This window comes from Leptopilina heterotoma, unplaced genomic scaffold (genome assembly GCF_015476425.1).
Source record: "Leptopilina heterotoma isolate Lh14 unplaced genomic scaffold, ASM1547642v1 Lhet_254, whole genome shotgun sequence".
NCBI classification, from domain to species: domain Eukaryota; kingdom Metazoa; phylum Arthropoda; class Insecta; order Hymenoptera; family Figitidae; genus Leptopilina; species Leptopilina heterotoma.
The window spans coordinates 458477-473666 of NW_025110967.1; positions in this window are offsets into that span (position 1 = coordinate 458477).

Here is a 15190-nt window from a genome sequence, read left to right on the forward strand (position 1 = left end):
AAATTATATTCATTTTTCTCTGAGTAATCGTTCATTCTATTTACTGAGTTTGGCAAATTCTTTGAAAACTAAGTAAAAACAAACAAACCTTTGATAATAATGAAGAAGAATATTACTACAAACCAGGATATAAATTTCAAATACTTGGGGCGCATGATTTTTCCCCAAAATTCAATTTCATAATATTCAAAACATCGAAATTCTTATTATCGAAACGTCAATTCACATAATTTTCATATTTCGAAATACCATTCAACATAATTTTCATTTTGTCGAATAATCATTAATTTTATTTTTTAAATAATCGAATTGTTTTTTAACATAATTTTTATTCTGACTAATGTCTATTGGTTAGAAGTATTAAATGTTCGAATTATCAATTCGTCGAATGCTCAAAACATAGAATTGTTAATTCGTCGAATGTTAAAAAGGTCGAATGCTGAAAACATCGAATTGTCAAATCGTCGAATGCTCAGAACATTGAATTGTCAGTTCGTAGAATGCTCAAATAGCCGAAACGCCATCTGTTCGAATTGTCAAGTAGTAGAATAGTAAAATAGTCGAATGTTCAAATAGTCGAAGCGCGATCTGTTCGAATTGCCAAGTAGTAGAATGGTAAAGTAGTCAAATGGACAAATAGTCGAAACGCCATCTGTTCGAATTGTCAAATAGTAGAATGGTAAAGCAGTCGAATGTTCAAAACGTCGAATCGTCAATTCGTCGAATGCTTAAAACATCGAATTGTTAGTTCGTCGAATGCTTAAAATGTCGAAATGTCAATTCGTCGAATCGTCAAAACGTCGAATTTCCAAAATTTCGAAAAATTTGTTTGATTTAATTAAACATTAACTTAAAACAAACAAATGTTTACTTAAATCAAACAAATTTTTCGAAATTTTGGCAATTCGACGTTTTGACGATTCGACGAATTGATATTTAGACATTTTGAGCATTCGACGAACTGACAATTCGATGTTTTAAGCATTCGACGAATTGACGATTCGACGTTTTGAACATTCGACTGCTTCACCATCCTCCTATTTAACAATTCGAACAGATGGCGTTTCGACTATTTGTCCATTTGACAACTTTACCATTCTACTTCTTGGCAATTCGAACAGATGGCGCTTCGACTATTTGAACATTCGACTACTTTACCATTCTACTACTTGACAATTCGAACAGATGGCGATTCGACGTTTTGAACATTCGACAACTTTACCATTCTACTACTTGACAATTCGAACAGATGGCGTTTCGGCTATTTAAGCATTCTACGAACTGACAATTTGATGTTCTGAGCATTCGACGATTTGATAATTCGATGTTTTCAGCATTCGACGTTTTGAACATTCGACGAATTGAAAATTCGATGATTTGAGCATTCGACGAATTAACAATTCTATGTTTTGAGCATTCGACGAATTGATAATTCGAACATTTAATACTTCTAACCAATAGACATTAGTCAGAATAAAAATTATGTTATAAAACAATTGGATTATTTAAAAATTAGAATCAATGATTATTCGAAAAAATGAAAATTATGTTGAATGGTATTTCGAAATATGAAAATTATGTGAATTGACGTTTCGATAATAAGAATTTCGATGTTTTGAATATTATGAAATTGAATTTTGGGGAATAATCATGCGCCCCCAAATACTTCTGTGTATTTTCGGTACAACTGAATGCGAATATGATGTCAGATTTACCAAATCGTCTGCCATATAAGATGATCAGCTATTTTGAATTTTGAAAATCTGACATAGAATTCGTATCTAGTTATACCGAAAATCTGCAGAACCATTTGAAATTTAGATGTTTGTAGTTAAATTTTTCTATATTATCGAAGTTTAGTCTATTTCTACTCAATTTTGGTAGAATTTGCCTAACTCACTAACAAATGAAGATTTTTTAAATATCCGAAATGAAAAAAAAAACGAAAATTTTTGTCTTTAAATTATTGTATAGCTTTACTGAAACGATACCAAAAAAAATTGGATGGGCAAGAACTTTTAAGTTTTTATTCGAAGCTCACCTTGTTGCTGCAGCTAGTCTTTTTCTACAAAAACTCCAATATCTCTGGAACCAGATGAGTCTTCATCAATTTGGTTTATTAAATTAAAGGTGAATTCATAAGGATTCCAAATATGTTAATTACACTTCTCAGAGAGGAGTAAATAATAAAAAATTGTTCAAAAATTTTTCTATTTTTAAAAACTAATTTTTTTATTAACATTATTTTTATTTTAAAGTGCACTTTTTTACCTGAAAAATGTGTAAACTTCATAAAAATCCATAAACAATAGTCCGAGATATTCAAAACTTAATGACATTAATATTAAAATTTAAAATGTCATTGAAATCTCTCTTTCTATAATATTATTGAGTTTTTGGGTCTATTAATTATACACAGGCCGACAAAATTTTATTAATTGCATGTTGACTAAAATGTTATAGCCGATTCTTATAGGATTTTGTCCGTAGAATCCGAATTTGACCTTGAAAATATTGGATTGGCTCTAGTTTTCAATCAACTTGCGTTTCAATACGCTAAATACGCATTTTTTGCATTTTTTTAATGGATGTAAAACCATACACCGAAACAGTAAATTTTTCCGCGTAGGACCAAATTAAAGCTTAAATACTGCTCTTTAATATCCAAAGACAAAAAATTTAATTTATATACAAATTTAACCTTTAATGTCCAATTAGTCATACGCTGTTCCATAAACGTAATAAAAATAACATTATTTTTGACCAGGTAAGTCAATTTAAGTGAAAATTAGTCTTCCTGGGGCTTTTTGTGGTCGCTGTTTATAAATCTGCTATGAAATATAAAAATTAAAAATGGCGGACCAATTTTAAAAAATAGCTTACACCTTTATGATAAAAATGTAGAATTAAAAAAAAAATTCGCCATATTGAATCCGCCATTTTAAATATTAAAATCTGAATACAGATTTGTAAGCAGCGAACACAAATACCCCCAGAGAGACTAATTTTTACTTACATTGCCTTACCTGGTCAAAATTAATGTTATTTTCAATACGTTTATGAAACAGCGTATGTACCATTGGACATTAAAGGTTAAATTTGTATATGAATAAAATTTTTTGATTTTGGATATTAAAGAGCAGTATTTAGGCTTCAATTTGGTCCTATGCGGAAACATTTACTGTTTCGGTGTATGGTTTTACATCCATTCAAAAAATGCCAAAAATGCGTATTTTGCGTATTAAAACGTAAATTGCACGAAAACTAGAGCCAATCCAATATTTTCAAAGTCAAATTCGGATTCTACGAACAAAATCCTGTAAGAATCGGCTTCCATTGGTTGAGCCACAAAATTTTGTTGGCCTGTATTATTTATAGATCAACTTAAGTATTTTCGTATTGGTTTCTCTAGGTAAAAAGGAAACTTTTTCTGCCCGGCGCTCAATGATATCACCAGATTAAAAATTATATTAACAAATCGCGGCCAGGCTAGTGCTTCTTGCATTCCACGTTGCACATCGCAGATATGGGAGGGTGCTGTTGAGACATTCTAGAGCTTTTTCTGTCAGTCAGTCTGAAAAAGGTTTATCGAGGTAATCTTCCCATAAAGTAAAGTAATAATATCGAAATGAAATATTGCTTTCTATTATTTACATTACTTAGTTTATTTTGGTTTAGTGGTTTATAAAATCTATAATATTTGTTAAAATTATTTTAATTAAATCTAGTTAATTTTAACTTAATTTATACCTTTAACTTTAATTTAAATTATAGACACTTCTTTGTTCAATATGTCATTAGGCTATGTGATTTCTGCATCTAACCTACAGCAGTTTCAACTAAATTATGACAAGTTTATTTATTTGATTCGATGCAGACTACTTTCCGATGAAAAAAGTCCTGTTATTTATTTTTAACTGGAAAAAGTTTAAGTATTTACTTACATCGATTAATTAAATTAGATTAGTTTAAAAGGACACAAAAACTATATATTTTATATTAACTGAAAATTAAAATAAATTAGATTTAATTATTTGTTATTACTATGTATGGAACGCGCTAAAATTATATTTACTATTTTAATTATCATTTGTAACTTTCAGTTAATGCTGAAATATGGAATCTCTCCTTTTCACCGAGTTCTTCATATAATGTTATGGTGGGATCATTTCCAGTATATGGGACTACACTCAAACCTGTGAAAGTTTGCTCCTCTTGTTTATCGTCCGAGTTTCCAGATAGGAAGTTTTGGGAGCTTAATGCCGTTTGTGTCACTTTCCGTTGATTTCGTATAGCTATGTTTTGACTGTCCTTCAGTGTCTGGTTGTCCAGGTTGAATGTTTTCTTGCTTGGAGTTTTCGGAAGCGATGGTGGTCCAATGGGGATGGATTCCTCCGACGTCCCAAGTTGATCCGCTTTTCGAGGGAACAAAATCTTTCTGGGTTTGAAAGTTACCAAGGGTTCTCACTGAAACTCTTGCCTTAGCATCTGAAAGGCTAGGTATATAGCGTTTCTTCATTACCTCGAATTCATTCTTCTTGTACGCCGTGCACGTACTTGATAAGGCTTTGTGGTTACCACCACAATTGACACAATAGTCCTGCGAAGCGGATTTTGTGCAGGGATCGGGAGAATAAGATTGGTCGCATTGTTTACATATCTCATTTGTTGCTCTACATTAAGATGCGACATGCTCAAACCTTTGGCATCTGTAGCAACGTTTTGGTTTGGGATTGAAGGTTTAACAAAAACTCATGCGCTCCACGAGTAAAGAAAACGAGGGACAGTGGTTGAACGGAATTTCAGATCGATAATCTCCGTGAAAGTACCATCTGATTTTGATCTTCTGCGTCTGGCAGAGATCATGATTGCCTGCGTGTCTGGATCCATGTTGATAATAATTTCTGCAACTGATAATTCCTTCTTAGCATGAATAAAACCCTTTTTGAATGCAATAGATTCAGGATTAAATAATCTTTAACCTTCGTCTGTCTCCTTGGATTATTCCTGCAATTTTCTTTTCAATGGCCAGTCGGTCATACCCAGTCAGAAATGGAATATCTAATCGACTTCCATTCGACGACTAAAACATCTATTTATGTGGAATCTAAATCGAGATCTATATAGACGTTGAAACGGGACGCCACAAGACGTCGAGGTTGTTGTCTATTAGACGTCTACCGCGCAGAATTCGGTTTTACATTCGCAAAAGACGAGTGGTCTATTCGTCATCTTAGATGCTAAGTAGATGTCTAATCGCTGTCTAGGACTTCGAATAGACAACTTAATTCTTGTTTATGCGCATCAATAAGAAACGAGAGGTAAAATGGACGATTTAGACAATGTATTCGATATCTAAGTAATTGCAAATACGTCTGTTAGGCTGGATCTAGTGCACCCAGTAAAAACGAGTGTATTGAAATCGATTGAAATGATTAAAAGTATAGCTGAATTCTTGAAATCATTTTAATCCAAACGAATGACATTTTTGTCCATCAATAAATTTATTCCAATCACAGTAATCTATTTGAACACACTTAAATTTAGTTGAATTCCTGTTAACCCTTTAACGCCCAGCGGTTTCGATCGAAACCAGTTTTGATTTCTAAAATCTATAACTTTGACAAAAATTAAGATATTTTTGATTTCTAAACGCTCACGACCCACAAATTTATAAACCATTATGAAAAAAATTTACATTTTAAAAAATGATTTACAATTTTGTAATTACAACAATAATAACAAAAAAATATTTGTTGCAAAATTTGCAACAAAATTAAAAATTCGAAAATAAAAGGAAACAAAGCTACTGAAAATTGTTACTCGGGGGTTTTCAGGGTCGCTGATTACGAATTTGATATCAGATTTTAAAAATTCAAAATGGCAGATCCAATATGGCGGACATCATTTTTAAAAACTGATTCAATTTGCCTGAAAATTGTTACTCGGGGGTTTTCGAGGTCGCTGATTACGAATTTGATGCCAGATTTTAAAAATTCAAAATGGCGGATCCAATATGTCGGACATCATTTCTAAAAACTGATGCAATTTGCCTGAAAATTGTTACTCGGGGGTTTTCCGGGTCGTTGATTACGAATTTAATGCCAGATTTTAAAAATTTAAAATGGCGGATCCAATATGGCGGACGTCATTTCTAAAAACTGATGCAATTTGCCTGAAAATTGTTACTCGGGGGTTTTCGGGGTTGCTGATTACGATTTTAATTTTTTAAAATGTTAAATAGCGGTTTCAATTTAGTGTATAAAATGTCCAAATAAAAACGAGATCAGAATAAAATGTTCGTCTACCTTCGTGACAATGTGAAAAACAAATGCCTAACGCAAAACCGGCATCATAATGATTAATGAAATATTCATTTCTATATTCGTAATAATCAGAAAAACAAATGCCTAACGCAAAGACGAAATCAATCTAAAATGCTTGACTATATTTGTGAAAATCGGAAAACAAAAGCCTAACATGAGAACGCGATCCGAATAAAATATGAATCTACATTTGTGACAATGCGATAAACAAATGCCTAATGAGAAAACGATGTCAAAATTAAATGTTCGTTTACATTCGTGACTATAGAAAAACAATTGCCTAACATAGACTCTAACATTGGATTAGTAAACAGCGGCCCTGAAAACCCCCTACTAACAATTTTTAGGCAAATTGAATCAATTATTAGAAAAGATGTCCGCCATATTGGATCCGCCATTTTGAATTTTTAAAATCTGACATCAAATTCGTAATCAACGACTCCGAAAATCCCCGAGTAACAATTTCCAAACAAATTGAATCCGTTTTTAGAAAATATGTCCGCCATATTGGATCCGTCATTTTGAATTTTTAAAGTTTGACCTCAAATTCGTGTTCAGCGACCCCGAAAACCCTCGAGTAACAATTTTCAAGCAAATTGAATCAGTTTTTAGAAAAGATGTCCGCCATATTGGATCCGCCATTTTGAATTTTGAAAAAAGGACATCGGATTCGTAATTAGCGCTCCCAAAAACCCCCGAGTAACAATTTTCAGGCAAATTGAATTAATTTTTAGAAAAGATGGTCGCCATATTGGATCCGCCATTTTGAATTTTTAGAATCTGACCTCAAATTCGTATTCAGCGACCCCGAAAGTAGATAGGCAGGGAGGGTTCTATCTAGAGATCCCTGCACCGACATGTTACCGACACTTTTAGCCCAGACTCAAACCACTTAGCCAAGACTCAAACCATTTGGGGGGGGGGTATTCAGACTGTTATGATGAGCTGGATATGACGTCATACTTCCAAGAATTTGGGGGGGGGATATTGAGATCGTGATTCTTGGAATTTATCTAATTTCTTGGAATTATAAAACAATCCTAGAATTTTCCACAGGGGTTGATGACTCAGAATTTTGGAATTTTTTATTGGTATTTCCTATTTTTTGGGTGCATTCTTTAACGATGACGCATAATTTCTTTGTTTTTCGCAAAATGGGGTTGATGACTCATTATCATTGGAATTTCCTGTTTTTGTTTTTTACATGGTGCATTCTTTAACGATGACACATAATTTCTTTGTTTTTCGCAAAATAGGGTTGATGACTCAGAGTTTTGGAATTTTTTATGGATGACTCATTATCATTGGTATTTCCTGTTTTTGTTTTTACTTATTTTATTCTTGGAATTATTATTTTTGTCTAAATATTGCAAATCACTGTTTATTAGATTCTTATCTAAGGAATTTTTACAAACATTTTTGGTTCTTTTCATAAGAATGCTTTTGATCTTACCGAAATTCCAAGAAATCTATAATTAACTTGAAGGTCAAATAGGTCATATCTCATGTATATAAAGAGGGCAATTTTTATAAACGAAATCATTCCTGCAGTTTAAGTTGGTTAATGAACATATTAGCAGAACAACGTCGTGAAATTCAAGTGCGCTTGAACAAATTAATTCAAGAAATACATAAAGTTAAAAGTTTAATTGAAGCAAGGTCGCAGTTAAATATTTTAATAAAAAAATTTGAAAATTTAAATTTAAGTGATGAAAATGAATTTCGATAAATTAAACAAAGCAAGCAAAGTCTTGGTCACCAAAACAACAAAGGAGTTAACCATCGATGCATTCTATAAAGTAACAGACATTCGAAAAATTGATACGAAATTTGGTCCGAAAATTGTTGCTGAAATAAATAATGAATTTAACATTTTCCTACCACCAAGAATGCTAAAAATATTTGAAGAGGATGCAAATCTTTTCAACAGTCTAAAAGCTGAAGCTGTCAGAGGTGGTGTATATTTAAGAAATCGTGGAGGACCTTACAATCAGATAGAATTTGTTCCTGAGGGAGTTGACCAGTAGAAGACATAAAATGTCATATTTACCATGCAGAGAAATGTTATTATCAAAAATTTACAACTTGAATCCATCATTTACAAAGCAAGTTGTCGTTGGAGCAGAACTAGACATAAATGGGAAAATAATACCTAAAATTCAACTAAGAAGCAGCCATCCACGAGTATCATTGTCTTTGGAGCTTCAAGAATGGCGCCTATTGTGTGATGCAGTAAAACATATAATGCGATTTTTCAACGGAGATTGTGATGCATCAGTGCTGGATTGTGAAACGTTTACAATACGTTTTAGTGTTACATATCGTTTAATATCAATTGAGCGTTTAGATCAATCATTTACATTTAGTGAAACTTCATTTGCAATATTTAATGAACTTATTCCTTGTGTTGAACAAAAACATGTAGAACTATCAAAATTCAATTTGCAGTATAGTAAAGATATAATTGTAAAGTCTATTGCAGAATTAATCTTTAAAAATAATGTAAAGTCTACAAAACATGCCACGGATTTTATTAAAAAACATTACAGTAGAATACTTCAAAAAGTGATGGGAAGAACTAATGTTTTAAATTTAGAGACATTATTGCTGGAACTTGTCACATTTCACTGTAAACAAATATCAAATGAAGCTATTCAACAAATGTCAAATATTCAATATATCAATGGTAAATTATTGTAAAGAGAGGATAAATAAATACAAAAAATGCATACAATTCAATTTATTTTTATTTTAACCTTTCTTAAATACATTATAATTCAGATTCGTTTATCCAACTGTTATGAGAATTATCAAAACCCAACCATTTTACAAATACATTAGATCCTCGTTTTTTTAATACTTTTTCAACTAAATATACATCTGGATATTTAACTTTAGAAAATTCTTGCTCGTAAAAGCATCCACTTATTAGATTTTCCTGATAATCCTTTAAGACATATGTTATTGGATTAGTATTTTTTACATCGCTTATAGTAAATATTTCTGTAGTCCAGTTTGGTGTATAACCTTTCTCAAAAACATGTTTAACTTTACTTATACGTACTCTATCTCCAACTTTAAATTTCTTATTATATTGCCTGTTTACTGCAACTTTTTTAAATACATTAAACAACAAATTATTTTCATTTTCAGCATTTACATCTATTGGTTTCATTTTTATTGTTCGATGTTTACTATTATTATACGCATTTACTAAATCACTTAATATATCTATCCATTTGTAATTACCGCGTAAACTAAATTGCATCCACATTTTATTCTTCAAAGTACGATTAAATCGTTCACAAATTGACGCTTTCAAATTACTATGAGTAGAATACAAATTAATGTTATAATTTTTAATAAGATTTTCAAAATGTGAATTATAAAATTCTTTTCCTTTATCTACTTGCAAATTTTTCGGTATGCGTTTTTTAATTAAAATAGATTTCATTGCCGCAGTCACATCTTCACCTTTTTTAGACTTTACTGGAACAGCCCAGGCAAACTTTGAAAATGTATCAATGACGGTTAACAGGTACTTGTAACCTTTATTTTCTCTCGCATAAGGTTGCATTTCAACAAGATCAGCTTGCCAAGTCTCGTCAAAACCTCGAATGTCAACACTTCTTCGCTTATAATTTTTTCTCGCTGGTTTATGTAACTCTTTCACCAACTGTAGTTTTTGATCCTCCATTGCTAATTACCTTCAAGTGTGCGCAGTCTGCTGTCTAATTGTAAAATAATGTCTTTGTTGGTAGACATCATCTCTATATTTCTTTCAATACTGATTCTTAGATTTTCAAAATATTTTTTTATCAAATCTTCTAAATCTAAAATCTTTACTACATTGTCATTTACATCATTTCTCACGGAACCGATTACATCATAGATGGCGTTCGCTTTAGATTCAATAACTTTGTTTACAATATTCAAGTTTACTGCATCACCGTTGCTCTCGGCATCAGCTACGTTACAAAGTTTCTTATTTTCAATAGTAAAATCTCCTTCAGCAGTCAACTTAAAACCAAGTCCTGGTGGACCTCGATTTGAAGTTTCTGTGCTTTTAAACTGACGTCCGAATATGTCGATACTCATAATGAAAATGATAAAAATTTCTACAACTGTTAATTAATAAACAATTCCAGCTTCTCTCAACTCTTCAATAATTGATATAATCTCATTATTATGACTGGGATTTCCAGCTGCTTGAGATGCCAAGAGCAATCTTAAACGATCAACCAATTCATTAGGATCATCCCAATAAACATAATCAATTTTTGCATCTTCTTGTTGAGTCATATATTCTGGAATTAAACCTTCACCATAATGTACTGCTATATAGTTTAGATATTTTAAACTCTTTTTATCTCTAACAGCGCCATCTGCTTTGTAATATTTTCTATGAGCATTAGTTGATATTACAATATTTTTATAATTTTCCCGATCAACTACACTTAAAACAGCTTCTTCTGGAACTTTTTTGAATAAAAGCTCAAGTAAACCTTTCGTTGCAGGATATGTTTTATTACCTACACTAATATTATTTTGTTCAAAATTTATTCCTGAATTACCAATCATTAATTGCCCTTTAGATAATTTACGAACTCCATATGAAGGATCTAAATCTTTTCCCTTTTCATCCAACATTTGAAGATATAAAATAGCACCATCTTTCTCTGATTTATCTCCATCTCCATTATCATCTCCATCATCATCATCATAATCATCACCGTTATCGTCATCATCAGCAGCTGTTGCAAATGATAAGTCATCTCTTAAAAATGAATCATTCTCTCTCTTAACTTCTTGGTCTTCTTCAAACTCTAAAGGAAGGACTCCCTCTCTTTCAATTTTTACTGGTCGAATTTGTTTGACAATTTCAATGTCGTCAACTAATTTCTGAATTGGTGTCACTATAGGTTTAAAGGTATTATTTAAAGTCTGTTCAATTTCTTCCTTGCCCAATTTCATCAGTCTATGCTTTCGTCGAATAGCATCACTGGCTTTTGCAATTTGACCAAGAATATCTTTTTGTTTTCGCAAATGTTTCAAGTGTGCAGAAGACATGTTGATTGACCAATGTCTTGAATGAAACTGTTTATAAAGAATATCATTTCTCTAATTTTATAAAACAATCAAAACACTTTCTATATCTGCCTTCATTGATATCACGATCTTTATCAATCACTATAAAATCATGCTTATTTTTCCAACAAGAGTTGCAAAGTTTTTTAAATTCCATAAATGTCATATCAGTATTTACATGATCATCATAAATATGTCTAAGATTCATTTCATCTTGTTTGAATAAAACTAGTAAATTAACATTGTCACGTATTAAATGTTTTGGAATGCGCGCATATGTTTGACATAAATAAAAGCAATCCACCGCTTTGTGTCTTCCCATAGCAAAAAAAGCTTTAATATTATCTTGTTTTTCACATGCTACGTCATCAAATATAAATATTGAGTTTGGTAACGCATTGTTTGGTTCTACAACATCCACATGTTCATTAAATGGAAAGTAGCCAACACCCTCTACTGGTTGCAAAATGTTTTCTAAAAATTTGTATTTTGGTTGATATAACGATTTTGAGTACACATAAACATTTTCAAATCGTAATCCATTGGGATGTATTAAAAGAGCAAGTAAAGCATTTGTCTTTCCACAATTTGACGGTCCACAAAATATTGCTCGCACACTATTTGGCAATAAATTTCCATGACGATTATCTGTTCTTTTATTACAATCTTGAACAAGAGTGTCAAAATTGTAAACTGGTAATTTAATCGATTGTGCTTCGAACTCCATTCTTACGATAACTGAGGTTAAAACTATAAATACAAGGTTTTTAATAGTTTCAATGTCAGTTTACTGTAGTCGCTTGTAACGTTTGCATGCAAGTCCAATAATAAGGTCCATGCTACTTTACAGCATCTGATTGCTAGGTCTAGTTTTTTAAGAGAGGTTTGCGATTTGGTGTCGATCGTCAACTCTTTCATGCTTTGGGCAAGGTCCACGTTTCCTACTGTCGGAGGCAATTGGGATAATTGACTATTACTGTGATAATTGACTATTGCTGTCATAATTTTTTTGTTAGATCATTAAAGGTCGACTGTTTGTAGTCAAATGGCAAAAAACTATAAATACATTGGTTATATAGATTTCCCCTTTAGTCTTGAAAAAGTTTTCTAACCGTAAAGAATATAAATATGGGTGTAAATAAAAAACAAATTAGTTTAAAGAAAACTTCGAAAAGAGTAAGACGAGGTAGAGGTATTTTGAATAAAATTATCAATAAATTACCTTTCGAACTTCATATACCTGGCTATCAATACTGTGGTCCAGGAACAAAATTAGCAAAGAGATTAGCACGAGGTGATCCAGGAATCAACCCTCTCGACGCTGCTTGTAAACAGCACGATATTTCTTATTCAAAAAATAGGGAAAGTGTAGAAGCGAGAAACGCAGCTGATAGAGTACTTGCTGATAAAGCTTGGCATCGTGTGTTTGCTCCTGACGCAAATTATAGTGAAAGAGCTGCAGCTTACGCAATAACAAATGCAATGAAGGTCAAATCAAAATTGGGTATGGGAATCAAGTCAAAAGAAAATATGAAGAAAAAGAGGGAAAATAAAAAATCAACGTTGAGGAAGATTGTAACCGCAGCTAAAAAATCTATGAAATTGGATACAAATGCCCAGTCTACTATTAAATCAGCACTTGAAGGTGCACGTTTAACAGTTAAAATTGCTGGTGGCAGGCGAAAAATTAATAAACCTCGAGTTTTACCGATACCTTCTAAAGTGGGAGGAATTTTACCTTTTCTTATTCCTTTGTTTGCGGGTTTAAGTGCAACAGGGGCTCTAGCAGGGGGAGCAGCTGGCATAGCTAAAGCTGTAAATGATGCAAATTCTGCAAAACGTCAACTAGAGGAAAGCAAGCGACACAATCAAACAATGGAGTCTATTGCCTTAGGAAAAGGGCTCTATTTAAAACCATATAGGACAGGTCTAGGGTTACACCTTAAACCTTATAAAGCAGGACAAGGATGCAAGTCAAAAAACTTGAAGTAAAGCTACCTCACCGAGCCCTAACCGACTTAGATTTACTTAAATTTGCAAAGCTTTTAAAAATTCCATATTTTCGAGGAGTTTTTATGCGAAATGAACTACCTATGCGTGGTCCTAAAGAAACTGAATTTGCAATTATTAATCTAGATGATAAAAATGGTCCCGGTACACATTGGTGTGCATATAAAAAGAATAAAGATAAAATCGTATATTTTGATAGCTTCGGTAATCTTCGACCACCTTCGGATCTTGTTAAATATTTTGGTGTTGGTAGCATAAAATATAATCATAAACGATATCAAAACTATAATACATATGTATGCGGACATTTATGTCTTAAATTTTTATGTAAACAATTGAATATTCCTGATTTGTATACTCTGCATATAAATAAATGATATTCTTAGTTTAAACGTTAGTTATTACTTTCACCTCATCATGGACGATTCACTTATTTTAACGTTGTCTGGAAATTCTTCCATCTTAGAATCTCAATTTTTTCCACCAATAGAGTTGTCTAATTTTAAAAATTATGCTCTTGGTCTTGTTGAATTTTTAACTTTTAATTCTATTCCTAATATAGATGTTGGAAAGAATAAATTTTACGTAGGAAATGAAGAAATTATTATACCCACAGGAAGTTATGAAGTTAGTGATATTGATCAAGTTTTGCATTTAATTTTAAAAAATAAAGGAATTAATTTTAGAATCAAACCAAACAATAATACATTGAAATGTACAGTTTATTGTGATGAAGAAATTAATTTTAAACCCAATGATTCTATAGGTAGTTTGTTAGGATTTTCTCCTCGCAAATTAAAAGCTCAAGAATACCATGAGTCTGATCAACCAGTATCAATCATTAAAATAAATTCATTAAGAGTAGAATGTAATATAACAACGGGAGCATACATTAATGGTGAAAAAGTGCATACAATTCATGAATTTTTTCCTATTGTTCCACCAGGATATAAAATAGTGGAAGTACCAAATCACGTCATTTACTTGCCAGTCGCTGTCAAGACAATAGACTATATTCAATTGCGAATTGTAGACCAAGACGGAAATTTAGTTAATTTTCGAGGGGAAACTTTAACAATAAGGCTTCATATTAAATCCTTAAAATAATGGGTATTGTTTTTAATAATAGAAAAAGGATTGGTTTTGGTTATAAAATTAAGACACCATGCCAGAAGCAAATCAGTCGTCGGCGAATCTTGAAGAGATTAACACCTCAGAACCTGCAACTACTGAAAAATCTCGGTCTAAGGATTGTAAAAAAAGGAAGAGAGTAAAAAAGAGATTTAAGGTTATTTTTACTTGTATTTGTGCCTTTGTATTTCAACGTATTATTTTTTGCTATGGAAGGGGAAATTTTAAATATTGATTCACCAGTAATTTTTGATGAATCTATTGCTCATTATGAAGTTCATGCGCAACAACCATACACCTCATCAACATACAACAATAGTGACGAAATCCGCATCACGGTACAGAATCAGGATCATTGCTTATTTCCAAGCAAAAGCTCGATTCACATCACTGGAAAACTTGTGAAACCTGATGGAACAGCTCTAGAGCGTACAAATTTAATTTCTAATGGCATATGTCATTTATTTGAAGAAGCAAAGTATGAACTTAATGGTGTAGAAATTGATAAAAATAAAAATGTTGGTCTTACAAGTTTAATGAAAAATTATATTTCTCTGGATGCTAGTCAAAATAAATTTCTTGAAAATGTTGGCTGGTTAGAATTTACCAATGAACCAACCTTAACAAATGCACAA